The sequence below is a fragment of the Macaca thibetana genome, chromosome 12, assembly GCF_024542745.1.
Source record: "Macaca thibetana thibetana isolate TM-01 chromosome 12, ASM2454274v1, whole genome shotgun sequence".
Classification (NCBI taxonomy): domain Eukaryota; kingdom Metazoa; phylum Chordata; class Mammalia; order Primates; family Cercopithecidae; genus Macaca; species Macaca thibetana.
This window is the reverse complement of record NC_065589.1, coordinates 38,223,838-38,243,925: the sequence shown is the minus strand read 5'-3', so window position 1 is coordinate 38,243,925 and position 20,088 is coordinate 38,223,838. Positions and strand designations below refer to the sequence as shown.

General features: G+C 38.6%; 1 long non-coding RNA gene across 1 annotated transcript; it reads left to right on the top strand.

Moving 5' to 3' along the window:
* The first annotated feature begins 289 nt into the window (after nt 1-289).
* LOC126932219 (uncharacterized) lies at nt 290-11,434 on the top strand. Its single transcript, XR_007718139.1, has 3 exons — nt 290-415; nt 5,539-5,699; nt 10,658-11,434. It is a non-coding gene; the product is annotated as an uncharacterized LOC126932219 (long non-coding RNA).
* Nucleotides 11,435-20,088: the final 8,654 nt, after the last annotated feature.

Genomic DNA, 20,088 nt, shown 5'->3' with positions numbered 1-20,088 from the left:
GAAAAGCTCCTTTTAGTTCCTTCCTATTGTAAATGTATTATCTGAAATGGCCATTAAGTTAGCTCATTAGCACCCCCAACATATAAGCAGTATTTAGTTTATCAGATTAACTACTGGAAACAAAGTCCTGAGGCAACGGGGCTTCAGTTGCCTAAATGTTGACAAGTTGGTATAGAAAGTAAATACGTAATACTTCACCTTACACTTGTAGGTGGATATGCACTTCCTGGATTGCTTTTGTTATGAATCTCATTTAACTGTCATAGAACTTTAGCAGAGGCGGCCCAATAAGCTTAAAGCATGGATCCAACCTCAAACTGCTAGAAAATGGCGGACCTAGAATTGGTGCTTGAGGAGCCCTGAAAGAGAACACTAAAGAACAAGAGAACAGCAGAATAAGGACATCTTGAGTAAGGTACAGGAGGTTTAGGTGCTTGTGCCCTTCATAATGGGGCCTCCTTAGGCTGCCCCGTGGGCCTGGGGTTTCCATTTTTATATTTGTCCTCATCTTCTTTATGTTGAACCACAGAACAATCCTGTTGGTGTCCCGAAATCGCCTAATGTTCCATTCTCAAACATGTTCCTCAAAATAATCACAATTGTGTTGTTTTTACACACTGAGCTAAATGCACAAGATATCATTTCAAATTTTCTCAAAAGCAACTTTAAGATTATATCTATGGAATATGATATGATTCTGGAAAAGTCTAGCTTTACTTTTCCTCCTCTGTGCTATGTATGTGATATTTGAGTTTTTTCTCCTTGAAAATCTATTGATAATTACCCCTGTTTTAGTCATCTGAAATCCAGGACACAGTAAGTTTTAAAGATAAAAGGTAGCCTACTGTTACATCCCTTCCTGTGTAAAACAGGAAAAAAGGGAAAGATTCTTATCTATTTTCCTGATTTTATGAGAAAGACACATTTGAAGCTTTAAAATTTTAAACATTAGAGAAGGGTACAAGTGAGACAGTGAAGTTTCCCCCACAATCTCACTTTTCAGCATGAACCACAGTGAATGGTTATGCAGCTCTTCTTTGACTTTTTACTTTACAGAGTTTACAAAACACTTTCACATACTTTATCTCATTGAAACTTCACAACAGCAGTATTCAATTATAAATGTGAGATTGGGGAAATTGTTTTCCAGTGAACTTTAATAACCTTCTCACAAAAGGGAGCTACCATGACTGACTACCTTCTAGTCACATTTTTGCAAAGCCAGGCTGGCATTGATTCACTGTGACCTTTCGTGCTCAATTCATACAGCAAAGAGTGGACTGGGCTGTGGAGAGCAGAATCAATCCAAAATCTGCTAAGTATTTTGGTTCTATCAGCTACAGCCTTAGCTAAATACAAAACACTTGCATGGCTAATAGATAAAGATGGAGCAATCTTCCAGAACACTATAAAGGAGGCTTCTTCAGCATCACTAACAAAGAAAAATGTGGGGTTAGCCAGTCTAAACTGTAGAATATTTAATTCAAATTGAGTAAATTGTGGTATTTCCTCCCATGTAAGTAGACAGAGATAGTCCTGCACCAATTACCACTGGATATAAAGTAGCTGCTCTCAAATTAATGGAATAAAACAAGTCCCCCCAGGCTAACAGCATAGTCTTGGGGTTAGCTGCTTAATTAGTGGGCTCTTTGTTCTAATAGATCTTATAGACAAGATCTTGAAATCAAATCTGGGAGGGGGGAGGAGAGAGTCAGTGTCTTGGGTGAATCTGGTTACCATATTTCTAGACTAAACTAATAGAAAGATAAGGACCTTGATTCCAAAGAGCCAAATCAACCTTATCTCTTGAATTTGTATATAATGAACTGTTTATTTTGGTCCAGGAAGCTGCTTCAAAGAACCCATTATGATGGCCAAGGACTAACCGTAATTACATTTCTCTCCAGGACAAACCAAAGGGTCCTTCCTTTTTTTCAGTTTTCATTTTCCAAATCGTGAACAAAAATGTTTACTAGGTACACTGGCCATCTTTATTATTGTGGCTTTAAAGTGTGACACTAGTGTGTTTCTCTTAATCTCTTTGGTCTCAACCTGAAACAGGAGGAAATGGTGACACAAGTGGATTTCATTTCCACTGAAACAAAAAGGCAGCAACAAGTCTCTAAGCTCCCTCTCCCTGAGCAAAATGCACACTGACTTGGAGTCCTGTGACCTAACTTGCAATGTTGTTATGGTCCTGATAGTGATTCATGTCCTTACAAAACAAACAGCTCTCTTTCTAACCCTTCACAGCTTAGGCGGGGCCTCTACCACAGAGCTGCCTCTGGTTGGCTCTGCAGACTTCGATGATGAGACTCTAGCAGTCAGTCTAAGAGAGAAAAGGACATTCAGGGAATTTTAAGTGGCTTGGATCAGCATTTGTCATATACAATTGATGTTCATTTATATTTCACTAGCTAAAATCTAATGCTGTCCAAAATTGGGAAAGAAATATTTCAAATACTAATCAGGCCCAATCTTGCTTTAATGTAAAAAATGAGCCTTGTCCTACCTTTTTTCAATCCTAGTCTCAGAAGGGAGATTTAATATTTCCTGACAGTGCTTTAAATACATTGCTGTTCAGACTTCAATGAATCCACAATAATTATGTGAGTTAAACCAGCTTGGTTTTTCCATAGGTGTTTTAGGTTTAGGGTGCTTTTTGAACTCCGTATCATGGCATTCATTCTTTGATATTAGGTTTATTAGAGAAAGGGCCAATACTCAGATGGATTACCACTTAACCATTTAACCCATTTACCTGTAGTTGTTGTTGTTTTTAATCTATTGATTTAGTGGTCTACAGCTTCCCAGCCCACTCCTTTCCAGGAAGTTTAATTACACAGAATCTAGGAGCCATTGCTATTCCCAGTGGAGCGTTTCGGGGAAGGCCAAGTGGTTTTTAATTCTCAGAAGATCAAGCCATAAAGACTCCGGTAGATTATCATTAAGCACTGACTTAACATTTAGTGTCTTACTGAGCTTTTTGTAGGAGCCTTTGCCATTTTGATGAATGAGACTGAAAAAGTATCTTTGTTTTACAGATGGAGAAAATATATCAATATACCATTGTTTAGGGGTGGGGAGAGAAGTACCAGTTTCTTCAGGTGGAAATTAATTCTACCCATCCTTCGGCACCCTCTCAAAAATATCCAACAACTTCATCATAGTTTTGGCTTCAATCAGTGTGCTCATTCTTCCTGAATCATACTCTCCAGTAAAACAAGATCTTCTTGATAGGCTCTGTTGGCAATATCCAGCCTTCACCTTGACAACAATTAAACAAACCAGGGAGCACAATTGAGATGAGTTTTCTTCAGAAGAACAGCCAAAAGGCACTAAACACATTTACACAAAGCCATAAAGCAAGTGCAGGAATTAGAAGGCATCCCCTCTGTGTGGGTGGGGTGGGGAGCCTAGCCGAGGGAGGAACATGGTTTGCTAAGCAGAAGCCTGGGATGGTAGATACAGACCTTCCTTATTTCTTCAGAAGATCATGTCAGAATCCCCCATGGGAATCCCCACATTGGAATCTCTTAGCTTCTTAGAAAGCGTAAGCAAAGCCGCTAGAAACCATTTATCACATTTAGGAGTTCTTTCATTGCTTTCTCATAATTTGCCATGTAAAAATAAATTAGAAGTCATGGAGTGGATGCTTACTAATAAAAGAGAAATTATCAAAGAGATGAACATAAATAGTAATGAAATCAGCATGGGCCTGCAAAGTATGGACACTGCAGAGTCAAAATAAAGGAGGGATGATAACAAAACAAGATTTGCTTTGAACTTCTTAGTCAACACTTATTTTGTTTTCTTTTAGTTTTCTAGGAACCAGCTTTGTTATTTTACATTTGACCACTTCTTATAAATCCAAACTTTTACTATTTGATGCTGTTTTTTAACCCTGCCTTATTCTGTGTGCAGACTGCTCCAAGAAAAATATCAGCAACTAAATTTGCTCTTTTCACTCTAAGTGGGGACATTTTTTATAATATCAATAGTCTAACTTAGAAAAGGCTACTTCTTAAGGCAATGAGTGTGGACAGTTTGTCGGATTAACACTGAGCTGGGATGCTACAGTGGTAAGACTTTGAAATTTGGGAGTCAGAAAATACAAGGGCTACTTCTGATTTTGCCTTTTACTAATTGCATGGACTACTTAACAGAATGTCTGTAATTTAAACCTCCCCTTAATTTATAGACAGTATAAATTAAGTAAATGTCAGTCAGCTTAAGCCATTCCTGAGGGGCAGTCATTTGCCCAAACCGAAAATTCATACCCTAGGTGTCATCACCTAGACTTCTAGTTAGAAGCCCATCTTCCAGAGGTGATTCAGCTATCTTAAACTCCGAACACCACCAAGTTATTCTTAATTAGCAGAATGCATGTTAAAAATGGGTTTTCATTGGTTAAATTAATAGCTCGTCAATTAGCATTTGAATGCTAGAAATGGGATTTCACTGGTGAAAATAGTGATGTTCAAGATGTGTAAAATATTTTAGACTGACTCTCCCTGCTTGCATAAATAGAATAAAAATGTAGAGAACTCTGTGTCCTATACCTTCAGGGATATTTTCTGGAGACTGATTTCCGCACTGTCCTGAGTCTGACCATTGACTCAATCCTTAGTTCTTGAGTTGCCCGATGTCTACTGTAAGACAAATTGAACCCAGCCTCTAGAATATGATCATATCTGCTTCAAGTGAACATTGCATGCACCAGTGCAGTTAGGATACCTAAAATGCCAACAGTTGGAATTTCATCCAACAGTTTGAAATTTCATCCAAATTTATAGAATTGGTTACATGAGCTGTTTTGTGACTGCTTCCTAATAAATGTTTAGTATACATTTTTATATGTGGCCAAATTTGGTCGGAGATTTGCTTTCAAGATAAACTAGTGAAGGGTTGTGGGGGAGACAGTTATTCATCACCCATGTCTACTTATCGGTAGTCACTGTTATTGACAAAATAATCTGCAACATTACCCTCCACTCAGCATTTGATCTCGCTTTAGCTTGTCCCAGATGTTCTTAATGTTACCCAGGTGCCTGTGGGCAATTAGAGGGTAGAAAACTCACAGATCTCCAGACTACAGATCCAGAGGGATTCAGTGGGATGCAGTGTAGGCACAGGGCTATCCTGGATTAGCAGTCACTTTAGGACCCTATGACTTGGTCTGACTGCTGCCTGGTCCTTGCCCCCAAGTCCCAGAGGCTGTTAGGATTTTTCCTGTTCTCTCCAGAAAAATGAAGACCCTAGAGGGGTTCTCATCAATATTTCCTGCTAAGTTTCTTTCACAAAGCCATGATCAAACCCTTTTGGTAAGTGCTGTAAGAACAGAATACAGATATGGATATCCTGGGGTTGTGTCATAGATACAGGTGGTGATGATGATGATGATTACTATTAGTGTAATTTCCACCTGACAGAAAAACCTGTATTAAAAACGCATTCTGTTTGGCTGCACATAAAATAAAACTCAAGGAATATTGGCCTAAGGCAGTTAGGTTTGTTTTCTTCGTATTATAAATCTAGAGTTGAGAAATGGGAAGATCAATGATGCTGTCAGAGACCCAAGGTCTACATTCCTGCTCTGTCATCATTTGTTCATGGCTCTTGTCCTCATGCTTTGAAGATGGCGGCAGCATCTCCAGGTGTACAAAGAGGAAGAAGAGAGGTGGAAGGGTTTTCACAAGGTAAGCTTTTGCCATTTTATTAAGGAAAGAAATCTCTCTTGTAAATTCCACTTACATTACATTGGCCAGAACTTTGTCATCCCCTAGCTGCAAATGGGGGTGAAGTTATTTTAGCAGAGCATATCACTATTCTGAACAAAATGAAATTCTGACAGGGAGAAAAAGAATGGATATTTCCAGCTAACTAGTAGGGTTTACCATTCCTACTATTCATCAGCCACTTTATTGGGTACTTTCCATATCTACAGTCTATAACCTTGTGAAGTAATGATTTTCCATATGATCCACTGAGGAACAAAGACTTTTAGTAGCTTGTCCAAGAAAATGGCAGATAACTTGACTGACAGAAATTATTATAATACAGTTAACATTGCTCAAATGCTTACCATAGGTCAGGTATTTCTCTGGATGCTTTATGTACATTGACTTGTTTCCTCCTCATAGAAACCCTCTGAGGAAGGTATTTTCATTGTCCTCATCTACAAGGTGAGGAAATCAAAGTTTAGAAAAGTTAAGGAACTTGCTTAGAATCACACAGGTTATAAGAGGTGAAGCTCAAGTTTGAACCTAGTTCTGTGTGACTCCTTAGCTCTTGACCACTGATTTGGTTTGGCTGTGTCCCCACCAAAATCCCATCTTGAATTCCCACGTGTTGTGGAAGGAACCTGGTGGCAGGTAATTGAATCATGGGCAGGTCTTTCCCATGCTGTTCTCGTGATAGTGAATAAGTCTCATGAGATCTAATGGTATGTAAGGGGGAGTTTCCCAGCACAAGCTCTCTCTTTCTGCCTGCTGCCATTCATGTAAGATGTAACTTGCTCCTCCTTGCCTTGCCCTCTGCCATGATTGTGAGGCCTCTGCAGCCATGTGGAACTGTAAGCCCATTAAACCTCTTTCTTTTATAAATTGCCCAGTCTTGGGTATGTCTTTGTGAACAGCATGGGAATAGACTAATACAGTAAATTTTACCACTAGAATAGGGCATTGCTGAAAAGATACCTGAAAATGTGGAAGTGACTTTGGAACTGGGTAACAGGCAGAGTTTGGAACAGTTTGGAGGGCTCAGAAGAAGAGAGGATAATGTGGGAAATTTTGGAACCTCCTAGAGACTTGTTGAATGACTTTGATAAAAAAGCTGATAGTGATATGAAAAATAAGGTCCAGGCTGAGGTGGTCTCAGATGGAGATGAGGAACTTGTTGGGAACAGGAGCAAAGGTGACTCTTGTTATGTTTTAGCAAAGAGACTGGCAGCATTTTGCCCCTGCCCTAGAGATCTGTGGAACTTTGAACTTGAGAGAAACGATTTAGGGTATCTGGTAGAAGAAATTTCAAAAGCAGCAAAGCATTCAAAAGGTGATTTGGGTGCTATCAAAGGCATTCAGTTTTATAAAGAAAGCAGAGCATAACAGTTTGGAAAATTTGCAGCCTGACAATGCAATAGAAAAGAAAATCCCATTTTCTGAGGACAAATTCAAGCCTGTTACACACGTTTGCATAAGTAACCAGGATCTGAATGTTAATTCCCAAGACAGTGGGGAAAATGTCTCCAGGGCATGTCAAAGGTCTTCATGGTAGCTCCTCCCATCACAGGCCTGGAGGCCTAGGAAGAAAAAATGGTTTTATGGGCCGGCACAGGGTACCCATGCTGTGTACAGTCTAGGGACTTGGTGCCCTGCATCCCAGCCACTCCAGCTGTGACTGAAATGGGCCAAGATGCAGCTCAGGCTGTGGCTTCAGAGGGTACAAGCCCCAAGTCTTGGCAGCTTCCAAATGGTGTTAAGCCTGTGGGTGCACAGAAGTCAAGAATTGAGGTTTGGGAACCTCCGCCTAGATTTCAAAGAATGTATAGAAACACTTGGATGTCCAGGCAGAAGTTTGCTGCAGGAGCAGGGCTCTCATGAAGAACCTCTGCTAGGACAGTGAGGATGGAAAATGTGGGATTGGAGCCCCCACACAGAGTTACTACTAGGGCACCGTGTAGCAGAGCTGTGAGAAGTAGGCCACCATCTTCCAGACCCCAGGATGGTAGATCCACTGACAACTTGCCCCATGTGCCTGGAAAAGCCACAGACAGTCAATGTCAGCCCATGAAAGCAGCTGGGAGGGAGGCTGTACCCTGCAAAGCCACAGGGGCAGAACTGCCCAAGACCATGGGAACCCACCTCTTGCATCAGCATGACCTGGATGTGAGACATGGAGTCAAAGGACAAAGGAGCTTTAAGATTTGACTGCCCTGCTGGATTTCAGACTTGCATGGGGCCTGCAGCCCCTTTGTTTTGGCCAGTCTCTCCCATTTGGAATGGATGTACTTACCCAATGCCTGTACTCCCATTGCATCTAGGAAGTAATTAACTTGCTTTTGATTTCACAGGCTCATATGTGGAAGGGTCCTGCCTTGTCTCAGATGAGACATGGGACTGTGGACTTTTGAGTTAATGCTGAAATGAGTTAAGACTTTGGGGGTACTGTTGGGAAGGCATGCATGATTGGTTTTGAAATGTGAGGACATGAGATTTGGGAGGGTCCAGGCACAAAATGATATGGTTTTGGTGTGTCCCCACCGAAATCTCATGTTGAATTCACATGTGTTGTGGGAGGGACCTGGTGGGAGGTAATTGAATCATGGGGCCAGGTCTTTCCCATGCTGTTCTCATGATAGCAAATAAGTCTCACAAGACCTGACAGTATTATAAGCGGGAGTTTCCCTGCACAAGCTCTCTCTTTTTGCCTGCTGCCATCCATGTAAGATGTGACTTGCTTCTCCTTGCCTTCTGCCATGATTGTGAGACCTCCCCAGAAATATGGAATGGAGTCCATTAAACCTCTTTCTTTTGTAAATTGCCCACTCTCAAATATGTCTTTATCAGCTGCATGGATATGTCTTTATCAGCTGCATGAAAACAGACTAATACAACCACTCTGTTGCACAGCTTCTGCAAAACACATCAAACTGTGCACAGAGCTACCATCTCACTAGTGTTGTAGAGGTATCAAGTGAACAGGCAAAAGGTCAAATACCAATCAGGCAGCCAATCAGTACTCCAAATTAGAGAGAGTAAACAGAGGAGCCTGAGAATGGAAACTGAAGGTTCAAGAAATAGCAAGAAATGAGTAATGTCCAGCTGATGTTTAACTCCGTGCCAGAATATGCGTTTAGTTATTTCTTGTGATGCAAGGGCCCTTTTCCCTACATCAGTGTGTATTTTGGTGAAGTCACACAGAAATATCTATCACAGATGACAGCTGCTCATTGCCCACTTTATAATCGTACTCCAATTCTTCTTTACTAAGCAGACCCTCATTTTACTATGGGCAACATTAGGTTGAGTTAAAATGACTCACTCCACAGATTTCCTTTCCCTTCCTGGTAGCCATGTGACACAAGACTGGCCAATTGCAATTAAGTAAGCATGGGTTTTGGGTAAGAGCTTCCTGGAAAGTTATTGTTAAAAAGGTTGGTGGAGAAACAGATAGGGAGAAGAGAAATCCATAGAGTATGGACCCTAGGCATAGATGGCTTTGCTCCCAGACAGAAGAGAACTTATGAGAAGAGGGAAAGCAAGTATCTCCCTGCTTCTCAGAATTTAACGTTCTTCCCATATGAAAAAGAGAACCCAGTTTGTAACCATCTCTTTAGATTCACAAAATATACCAGCATTCTAAATTAGGGTTTTCCTTAAGAGCTAATTCTTTGGAGATGTGCTCTTGGAATACAGTCATAATCACCTATAGAATATATTTATAATACACACATGTATACATGCCACATACATATTTGTGTATAACATTAGACTCTGTTACCATGGAAACTATTACAGTACTAACAAATTTCCACTGTAATATGAAATAAGAAATTCAAATGAAATACCAAGCATTTGTTTAAGCACAAATAGCTTTAGTAATTAAATACATAGAGACAATACAGAAAACTGCAAATTAATACTTAGAAACCTTTTGCAGTATGAAAGTCGACTTTGATGTTGTTTTCCCTTTTCCACTGCATTACATTATACATCTTTATAAATTAAATTTGGCATTGGGTTAACAAGAATAGATCTGCTTGCTGCATGGGAGCTTTCACACACCTGAAAGCTGAGCTCTTATTCTAGATAGTTACACCTTCCACAGCCAGTGAGCAAGATTTTATGGCTCCTTTTATTACTCAGAAGGAGGACTTTTATAAAAGAAAGCTCAAATGTGAAGTTGGTCTTACATCTCCTGTTTCATTCAGACAATATGTAGAACTACCCCTGGGGTTTTGAATATATTAACATCCTTTCACAATTAACCCTAATGGGACAAGTGTAGCATTTTTTTTTTCCAAGCAGATATATTCAAAGCTGAAAAATACATAGTGTTTAAATAGATCTCATTATATCAGCTACACCAAATCTCTCCTCTTTATATACAGAGGATTGTACCTCTCTTCACTGTCATGCAACATTAAAATAGGAAGGCATACACAAGGATGACATAGATTTGACAAAAAATTAATGATTTGTACATCACTTTAATACTTCAAATCTGCAATTCATGTATGCTAATTAGTTCATAATGGGCTGTTGAAGAACAGAACTGTCATCCTGCTGCTTCGCAGGTTTCTGGAAGCTCCGATTCAGCACAGACTTGCCTGGTTGGCTGCTGGATTCTGGGCTGTAACATGGCAGATCTATGATCGCATCCCCCCTCCCCTCAACACACAATTGTTTCCTGGATGTGGTGCTTTAATCTATCAGAGTTACGATGGCATATCTCAAATAAGTGGTTCCTGGGTGCCGCAATACATACCGGGAGCAATAGCATGGCATCGCTCTATCTAAATGATTGATTTCTGGATTTTAGACTGTCAGGCTATACCTCAGAGGGCAGCTGTCAACTTCCTAAATGTATGAAGTTGTATTATGCAGCACATTTTGAAAATGTATGTACAACTTTTTTTTATTATTATTATTTACAGATAAAAAGGGCTGTAAAACTTGGAGAGAGGAAACAAAGGGGACTAGAAAGATCAGATGTCTTTTCTCACTGTGAAATCACATATATCTCCCCACTGCAAGAGATGCAGCTACCCATTGCTTTTTCTGAGATCTCCTTTGGTCTTTGCACTGCAGAGGCAGAGACAAAGACTCTGACAACAGCAGGAGAGTGTGAGACTGGGCTGCTTCACCAAACAAATGGAAGCACTGGGGATTATTGGAAGCTGGGAGATTCGAAAACAAGTTGTTCTGTTTTTATTGGAGTGCAAACTGATTTTCCCTGATTCCATGATAGAGGCTTGACCCAATGTATTTCTCATATCACACCTACTGATCTGTAAACCCAGCTTCTACGCATGTCCAGAGTTACAACGACACAAAAGAAACAAGAATCGAATTGGTTTTCAGGCTCAAAGTAATCAGTCAGGCTCCTGATGGCTAAAATTTTTATCTTGAAGACTCCAGAATGAAGATACATTTATTTAAAAAAATGATTTTTTACACACTAGAAAATATGAACTGGATATCATAATAGAAAAACTGAGCCAGGCCAGGGAAAACATACTCCAAATGTAGTTAAACTATGAAAGGATTTCAGATTTTTAGGAATAGTCACTTTGCAAATATGCAAAACAATGGTATCATCAAAGGGAGTCTAAAAGTGCTCAAGTTAAAGAATTTTTGTTCAGACATGTGCTTAAGACCTTTCAACATGCATACAGAAAAAGCTGTTATTAAGAAGAATTGATACATAATAAAGGTTGAACGAATGAATGATGTTCTTCAAATAATGCTGTGACTTGAAAGACATAAAATGACATTTCAACCTAGAATTCTGTATGTGGCTCTCCAGCCAGCAGCAAGAAAGCCTATGTTCAAAGTAACCATAATATTTTATCTACATTAACATTTGAATAACATTTTCTTGTGAGGAAAACCAAACCACAAATTTGAAGCTCCCTTCCATGGTTGGGTTATTCAAATTTGCAGATTTAATGTTGGGTTTTAGTGAATATTTAGGAATGGGGTGGCTAGGTCATTTGGGAGATGTATGCTTAGCCTGTTCAGAAACTGACAGTCTATTTTCCAAAGTCATTGTTCCACTTTACATTCCCACCAGCAATTCATAAAAGATCCAATTTCTCCATATCCTTGCCGACACTTGATGTGGCCAATCTTTTTAATTTTAGACATTCTAATAAGTGTGTAATTGTATCTCACGGTGGTTTTGTGTTTCTCTCATAACTAATGATGTTAACATCTTTTCATGTCCTTATTTGCCATGTTTATCTTCTTTAGTGAAGTAACACTTCAAATCTCTTGCTGATTTTTTACTTGAGTTGTTCGTTTCCTTATTCTTGAGTTTTGAGAGTTCTTTGTATATTCTGGATACAGCCTTTTATCGCATATATGATTTGAAAATATTTTCTCTTACTCGGAATCCTCTTTTTTCATTCTCATAGCACTATTTTTTTTTTGAAGAACAGAATTTTTAACTTTTGATGAAGATATATTAATATCAATAACAATATAAATGTATATCTTTTGGTGTCTTCTTTCTTCTTTGATTGGTCTGCCAGAATTTTATCTATTTTATTATCTTCTCAAAAAACAGATTTTGTTTTCATTGATTTTTATCCGTCATTTTTGTCTTCTATTTCATTGATCCGTGCTCGAATTCTTATTTCCTTTCATGTGCTATCTATACCTTTCATTTGCTTTTTTCCTGCATGTGAAGGTGGATGCTGAGGTCATTGATTTCAGACCAAAGAGAAATGAAATCACACATGCACACAAAGACTTTTATACAAATGTTCACAGAAGCTTCATTTTTAATAGCCCAAACCTGGAAACTACCCAAAGGTTCATTAACAGGTAAATAAATACATGAATGTGCTATTATTTATATGACAGACTACTACTCAGCAATAAAAGGAGACAGATTATTACACGAACAATGTGATGCATCTGAAAATAATTATGCTCATGAAAGAAAACAAACAAAAAGAAGACATACTATATGATTTCACGGATATAAGATTATAGAAAATTTAAAGTAGCTTGTAGTGACATAAAGCAGATTAATAGCTGCCTGAGGATGGGGATAGAAGAGTAGTAGGGAGGTATTCAAAAGGGGCAGCAGGAAACTTGGGCAGTGGAGGATATATTCATTAACTTGATTGTACACAGTGTTTCGGGGATGTAAACAGATGTTAAAACAGAAGATTTTATATTATAAGTGTGTGTAGTTTATTGTATGTCAATTACATCTCAAAAACCTGTTTAAAAAGTCATCATTACAAAAATGATGAAGGCCACAGAAAAGGAGAAAATATGTGCAATAATTAAATTTGAATTATATCCAGGATATATAAAGAACTCTTACTCTTTGTGAGACAAATAACCCAATAAAACAGAAAGCAAAATATTTCAATAGACATTCATAAAAAGTATATATATATATATAAGTAGCCAACAAACCCATGAAAAGATACTCAACAATATTAGTCATCAGGGAAAGCAAATCAAAACCACGATGAGATATTACTACACATCCACTAGGAAAGCTAAAAAAATTAAAATGAGTAATAACACTATAAAATGTTGGTGAGGATGTGAAGGAGTTGGAATTTTAATCCACCCTGGCAGGAGTGTAAAATGGCAAAACTTTCCTGGAAAATGGTTTGACAATTTCTTTAAGAGTTAAATATATACAATCCCTAGGACTCAGCAGTTTCTTTCCCAGGTATATACCCAAGAGAACTGAAAGCATATGCCCATATAAATATGTAGATATTCACAGAAGTTTTATTCAAAATTGCTCAAAACTGGAAACAATCTCTCTTGTCCTTTGGGAACTCCAATTACATGTATATTTGATGTTTGAAGTTGTCCCTTGGTTCCCCGATGCTCTGTTCATTTTCTTTCTTTCTTTTTTTTAATTCTCTCTAGTTTCATTTTGGATAGCTTTTATTGCTATGTCTTCAAGTTTACTAACCTTTTTTTCTCCAATGTTTAATCTGCTGTTATTTTTCATATCAGATATTGTAGTTTTTATCTCTGGAAGGTCTTCCATGCCTCTAGTCATCATGTGCAATCTTTCCTCTAGCTTCTTGAACTTTAGGAATACCGTTGTACTAACTATTTTAATGTCCTGTCTAGTAATTCTATCATCTGTATGATTCTTATGTCAGTTTCAATTGATTGATTTTTGTCCTCATTACAAATCATAATTTCCTACTTCCAAATGCCAATTTGGAATGTTAATTCTGCTAATTGCTGAATGGTTATCAGACATTGTAAGTTTTACCTTTTTGGGTGGTGGATATGTTTGTGTTCTTGTAAATATTCTTGACGTTTTTTTCTGGGATGCACTTGAATTACTTACAGTTTGATCCTTTCAGAACTTGCATTTGAGCTTTGCCAAGTGGAACTAGAGCAGCCTTTAATCTAGATGTATCTTTGTTTCAAGACTCGAGCTAAGACTTTCTGAAAACTCAACCCAATGCCTGTGAAGTATGAGGTTTTCCACCCTCGCTGGTAGGAGCAGGAACTATTCCTGGCTTTGTGTGTGGGCCTATCACTGTCCCTTTCATCTTTTCAGAGAGTTCTTTCCCCAGACCTGGATAGTGTTCTCTGAAACATACAGGAACCAGGAGTCAGCTGAAGATGGAAGCAGAGCCCTCAGTAGATCGCTGTTTTCTTCTCTCTATTCTCTATCCTGTAAACTCTAGCCATGCAGACTCTTGTCTCTTCCCCACTCCAGGAGGCCACTGTTCTCTGCTGGGATGTCACTCTGTGCCTCAGCCAGACACTCTCTCCAGGCAGCAAACTGGGCCAACTGGGGGCTCACTGCATTTGTTTCCCATCATTCTGGGCTCATTATTTTTTATTACTAGAATAAAAAACATTGTTTTTTATCCAAAGTGTTTCTAACCATTGTGCCATATATTTTGTCCAGTTTTTAAAAATTGTTTCAGTAATAATTTTAAAAAAATCTGCTTTTCTAAGTAACTCTCAATCTTGTAAAGAAGTAGGAAATTTACAAATAATACTTTAGGGTAAAAGAAAAGGCAGGTGGTAAGTTGAGATAAGTGGAGAAAAAGGGTTAAATATAAAAATGGCCAAGTAATTCTGGAAGTAATTTTCCAGAATTTATCTAGTGAACTTCCAGTTATGATGTCTGAATACCTTTGTCCCCATCTGAGGTTAAGTCAAATGGTTTTTTATTAATAAAAATTTGTTAATAAATAGCAAAGTGGTTTGTATACAGGCTCCAAGTAAACTCTAGTCCTTTGCCCAGATAGTTAATTGCATTCGAGGATAAGCAGTCAATAAGATAAAAAGCAGACAACTGAACATTCTCCTTCCTCACCTTGGTTGGAATAGAGACACATGGTGCATGGTTGTCACTCTGGGTTGTAAAAGTTCTCTCTGCATGTGGGGATATGCACAGATGAGCAATTAGCTAAATGTGTACATGCATTGTATTGGAGAAGAACCTCACTCCTGGCTAAATCAAAGCGTTCATTATTGAGACTAATTCCAACTCACTTAGCTTCTCTGTGAGAAATAAATAACGTTCCACAGTCTCATATGTCCAGGCAATGTCCTGTAAGGCCAAGCAAGGCTAGGTAGAAGAGACAATGGGCTTAACAAATTATCTACTGGTTTATTTATTTATTTATTTTGGTGATTTTTTTTTTTTGAAGTTGGGGCTTCTCTATAAGGTCCTTATGAAGCAAGCCAAGACAAAAATTCAAAACAGACCAGGTAGAATAAGAAGTTCTGAAGGGGTGGCCTGCCCCTCCACACTTGTGGGTGTTTCTCGTTAGGTGGAACGAGAGACTTGAGAAAAGAAATGAGACACACAGACAAAGTATAGAGAAAGAGAAAGTGGGCCCAGGGAACCGGTGCTCAGCTTACAGAGGACCCACGCTGGCACCGGTCTCTGAGTTCCCTTAGTATTTATTGATAATTATCTTTACCATCTTAAAGATAAGGGAGTGGCAGGACAATAGGATCATTGTAGGGAGGAAATCGGCAGGCAGTAAGACAAATGAACAAAAACCTCTGTGACATGAATAAGTTTAAAGGAAAATGCTGTGCCTTGAGATGCATATGCAAACATCTCCATAAACCTTTTAGCAGCATTGTTTCAGTCTATCACATGGGGAGAAACCTTGGACAATACCTAGCTTTCCTAGGCAGAGGTCCCTGCGACCTTTGGCCGTGTAAGTGTCCCTGGGTAGTGGAAATTAAGAGAATGGTGATGACTTTTAACCAGCAAGCTGCCTTCAGGCACTTGTTTAACAAAGACACATCCTGCACAGCCCAAAATCCATTAAACCTTGAGTCACTGCAGCACATGTCTCTTGCAAGGACAAGGTTGGGGGTAGGGTTACAGATTAACAGCATCTCAAATACAGAACAAAATGGAGTCTCTTATGTCTACTTCTTTCTATATAGACACAGTAACAGGCTGATCTCTCTTTCTTTTCCCCACAAGTTCATGGGTATAATTAGGTTTAAGATCTTCTAAATCTGTTTGGTTATTTTATTTGCCAAATGGGTAGTGTGCCTGTCTTAGTTCATTTTCTGCTGCTGTAACAATACTACAGATTGGGTAATTTATAAAGAAAAGAAGTTTATTTGGCTCATGGGTCTGGAGGCTGGGAAGTCCAAGAGTTTGGCACTGGCATGTGGTGAGGATATTCTTACTGCATCCTTAATTGCTCATCTGTGTGTATCCCCACATGAAAGCATCACATGGCAAATACATGGATACACTTGAGAGAGAATAAATAGAAGCCAAGCTTGTCCTTTCATCAGGAGCACACTCTTGAGGTAAGGAACCCACTCCCACAATAACAGCATTGATCTATTCATGAAGGCGGAACCCTCATGATCTAATCACCTCTTAAAGGTCCCACCTCTTAACACTGTTGCACTGGGTATTACGTTTCTAGGGTATGAACTTTTGGGAGACATATTCAAACCAGAGCAGTATCCATATTCAGATTGTGTCCATGTAGAATCAGAACAACTGATAATAAATTTTTCTCTTCCTGACCAAAAAAATTGTATCAAGAAAATGGTTTGGCCGACTTTATTTTCTCTACTTTTATTTTTGTTGATTGGAAGTATTAACTCATATGGAAGTATTCACTCATTTATTCATTCACTTATTTATGAAAGGTTTCTGTTTGAAATGTATTCAGTGTACAGTTGATGTGTCTCTGTTTTGAACACACACACACAAAACACACACACACACACACACACACAAGTAAGCTTTATCCCTGGGATGCAAGGTTGGTTCAACATGCACAAATCAATAAATGTGATTCACCCCATAAACAAAATTTAAAACAAGAACTACGTGATTATCTCAATACATGCAGAAAAAGCTTTTGATAAAATCCAACATCCCTTCATGTTAAAAATGCTCAATAAATTAGGCATTGAAATAACATTCTTCAAAATAATAAGAGCCAGCTATGAGAAACCCACAGCCAACATACTGAATGAGCAAAATCTGGAAGCATTTCCCTTGAAAACCAGAACAAGAGAGGGTGCTCTCTCTATCACTCCTACAGAACGTAGTACTGGAATCCTGGCCAGAGCAATCAGGCAAGAGAAAGAAAAAAAAAAGGCATTCAAACAGGAAGAGAGAAAGTCAAACTATGCCTGTTTGCATATCCCGGCCCGTGGGATAGTCGAAGCAGGCCCTGGAGGAGGGGGTGGGAATTTGGGGAACAAGAGATACGAGAAATGGAGACAAGACAGTGCTCTGATCAAGTCTCGTTTAATGGCGGTAATGCAGTGCCTTATATACACTTGGAGGGGAAGGGGTTGGGCCAAGGCGAAAATGATCTCATAGTGGAGGCGTGGCCAGATAGGTATTGGTTTATCTGGTCAAACGTCATGTTGCACCTGCGCTGTCAGGTAGTAATTTTTGCAGGCGCGGGAAAAATGGGTGAAGAAGCAGCAGGAAGAGCGCCATCTTTTATGAGGTATTAATACAGGGAAAAAGGTAAATCTAGGGAGGAGGTAGAAGGTGGAAATGAATAGAGCTCAGGCGTTTTTAATCGTCAGTTATTATTCGCTATGGCCGGGGCGTGCAGCTCCGGACATTTGCAGATGATATGAATGTATACCTATAAATCCCCATAGTCTCTGTCCCAAAATTCCTTGATCTGATAAACAACTTCAGCAAAGTTTCAGGATATAAAATTAACATACAAAAATCAGTAGCATTCCCATGCACCAACAACATCCAAGTTGAGAGCCAAATTAAGAACACAATCCCATTCACAATAGCCACATAAAGGATAAAGTACCTAGGAATACAGCTAACCAGGGAGGTGAAAGATTTCTACAACAAGAATTACGAAACACTGTTCAAAGAAATCAGAGATGACACAAACAAATGGAAACACATTCCATGCTCATGGATAGGAAGAATGGATATTGTTAAAATGGCCAGACTGCCCAAAGCAATTTACAGGTTCAATGCTATTCCTATCAAATTACCAATGACATTCTTCACAGAATAAGAAAAAACTATTTCAAAATTCATATGGAACCAAAAAAGCCCTAATTGCTAAGGCAATCTTAAGCAAAAAGAACAAAGCTGGAGTCAATACATCACTTGACTTCAAACTATTCTAAAATGATACAGTAAACAAAACAGCATGGTACTGGGACAAAAACAGACACATAGACCAATGGAATAGAATACAGAGCCCAGAAATAATGCTACACACCTACAACCATCTGATCTTCATCAAAGTCAAAACAATCAATGGGGAAAAGACTCCCTATTTAATAAATGGTCCTAAGATAACTGGCTAGCCGTAAGCAGAATAAGAAACTAGACCCCTTTCTTATACTTTACACAGAAATTAACTCAAGATGGATTAAAGACATAAATGTAAAACCTATTACTAAAACTATGAAAACTCTGGAAGATAACCTAGAAAATAACATTCTGGACACAGGATCTGGCAAAGATTTAATAACAAAGACACAAAAATGAATTGCAGCAAAAACAAAAATTGACAAATGGAACCTAATTATATCAACGAGCTTCTGCACAGCAAAAGAAACTATCAACAGAGTAAACAGACAACCTAAAGAATGGGAGAAAATATTTACAGACTACACATCTGACAAAGATCTAATATCTAGCATGTATAAGGAACTGAAAAAAATTTACAAGAATAAAAACAAGCCTATTAAAAAGTGAGCAAAGGACATGAACACTTTTCAAAAGAAGAAACACATGTGGCCAATAAGCGTATAAAAAACATGCTTAACATCACTAATCATTAGAGAAATGCAAATCAAAACCACAATGAGACACCATCTTACACCAGTTAGAATGGCTATAATTAAAAAGTCAAAAAATGATGCTGGTGAGGTTGCAGAGAAAAAGAACACTTACAGACTGTTGGTGGGAGTGTAAATTATTCAATTCAGCCATTGTGGAAAGCAGTGTGGTGATTCCTAAAAGAACTTAAAACAGAATTACTATTCCACCCAGCAATCCCGTTATTGGGCATATACCCAAAGGAAAATAAATTGCTCTACCATAAGGATACATACTTGTGAATGTTTATTGCAGCAATATTCACAATAGCAAAGACCTAAGTGCCCATCAATGGAAGATTGAATAAAGAAAATGTGGTACATATACACCATGGAATATTATATAGTCATAAAAAAGAATGAGATCACGTCCCTTGCAGCAACATAGATGAGCTGGAAGCCATTATCCTAAGCAAACTAATGTAGGAACAGAAAACCAAATACTACCTGTTCTCACTTATAAGTGGGAGCTAAATGAGAACACATGGACAGAAAGAGGGGAACAACAGACAGCAGGGACTACTTGAGAGTGAAGGGTTGGAGGAGGGAGAGAATAAAAAAACTATATATCAGGTACTATGCCTATTACTTAGGTGACAAAATAGTCTGTACACAAAACCCCCATGACATGCAGTTTAACTATACAAAAAACCTGAACATGTACCTCCTGAACCTACAGTAGGAATTAAAAACAAAAACAAAAAAACATAGCCGGCTTTATAGAAGCACTGCAGGGACATAAATCTCTTAGAAGCCTGTTGAGCTGGAGGATGCATCCTGATTCACATGAATTCTGGAGTTTGTGATGCAGGTGAGAACACTTTTAAAGCAGGAGGAGTTCAGGAGTGTTTGCTCCTAGGTGTTAGATGATTAGGCAAAGAGAATTTAACACAAAGAACTCAAACAGAATTGGTAAATAACTGAATCATGGTTCAGGTAATTTTTTTAGAGCCATTTTGATGAGACTAGGAAGTTCAGGTAAAACAGGCCCTCCTTCCTTATTGGTTACAGAACCACAAAAGGTGATGCAGTCTGAAAT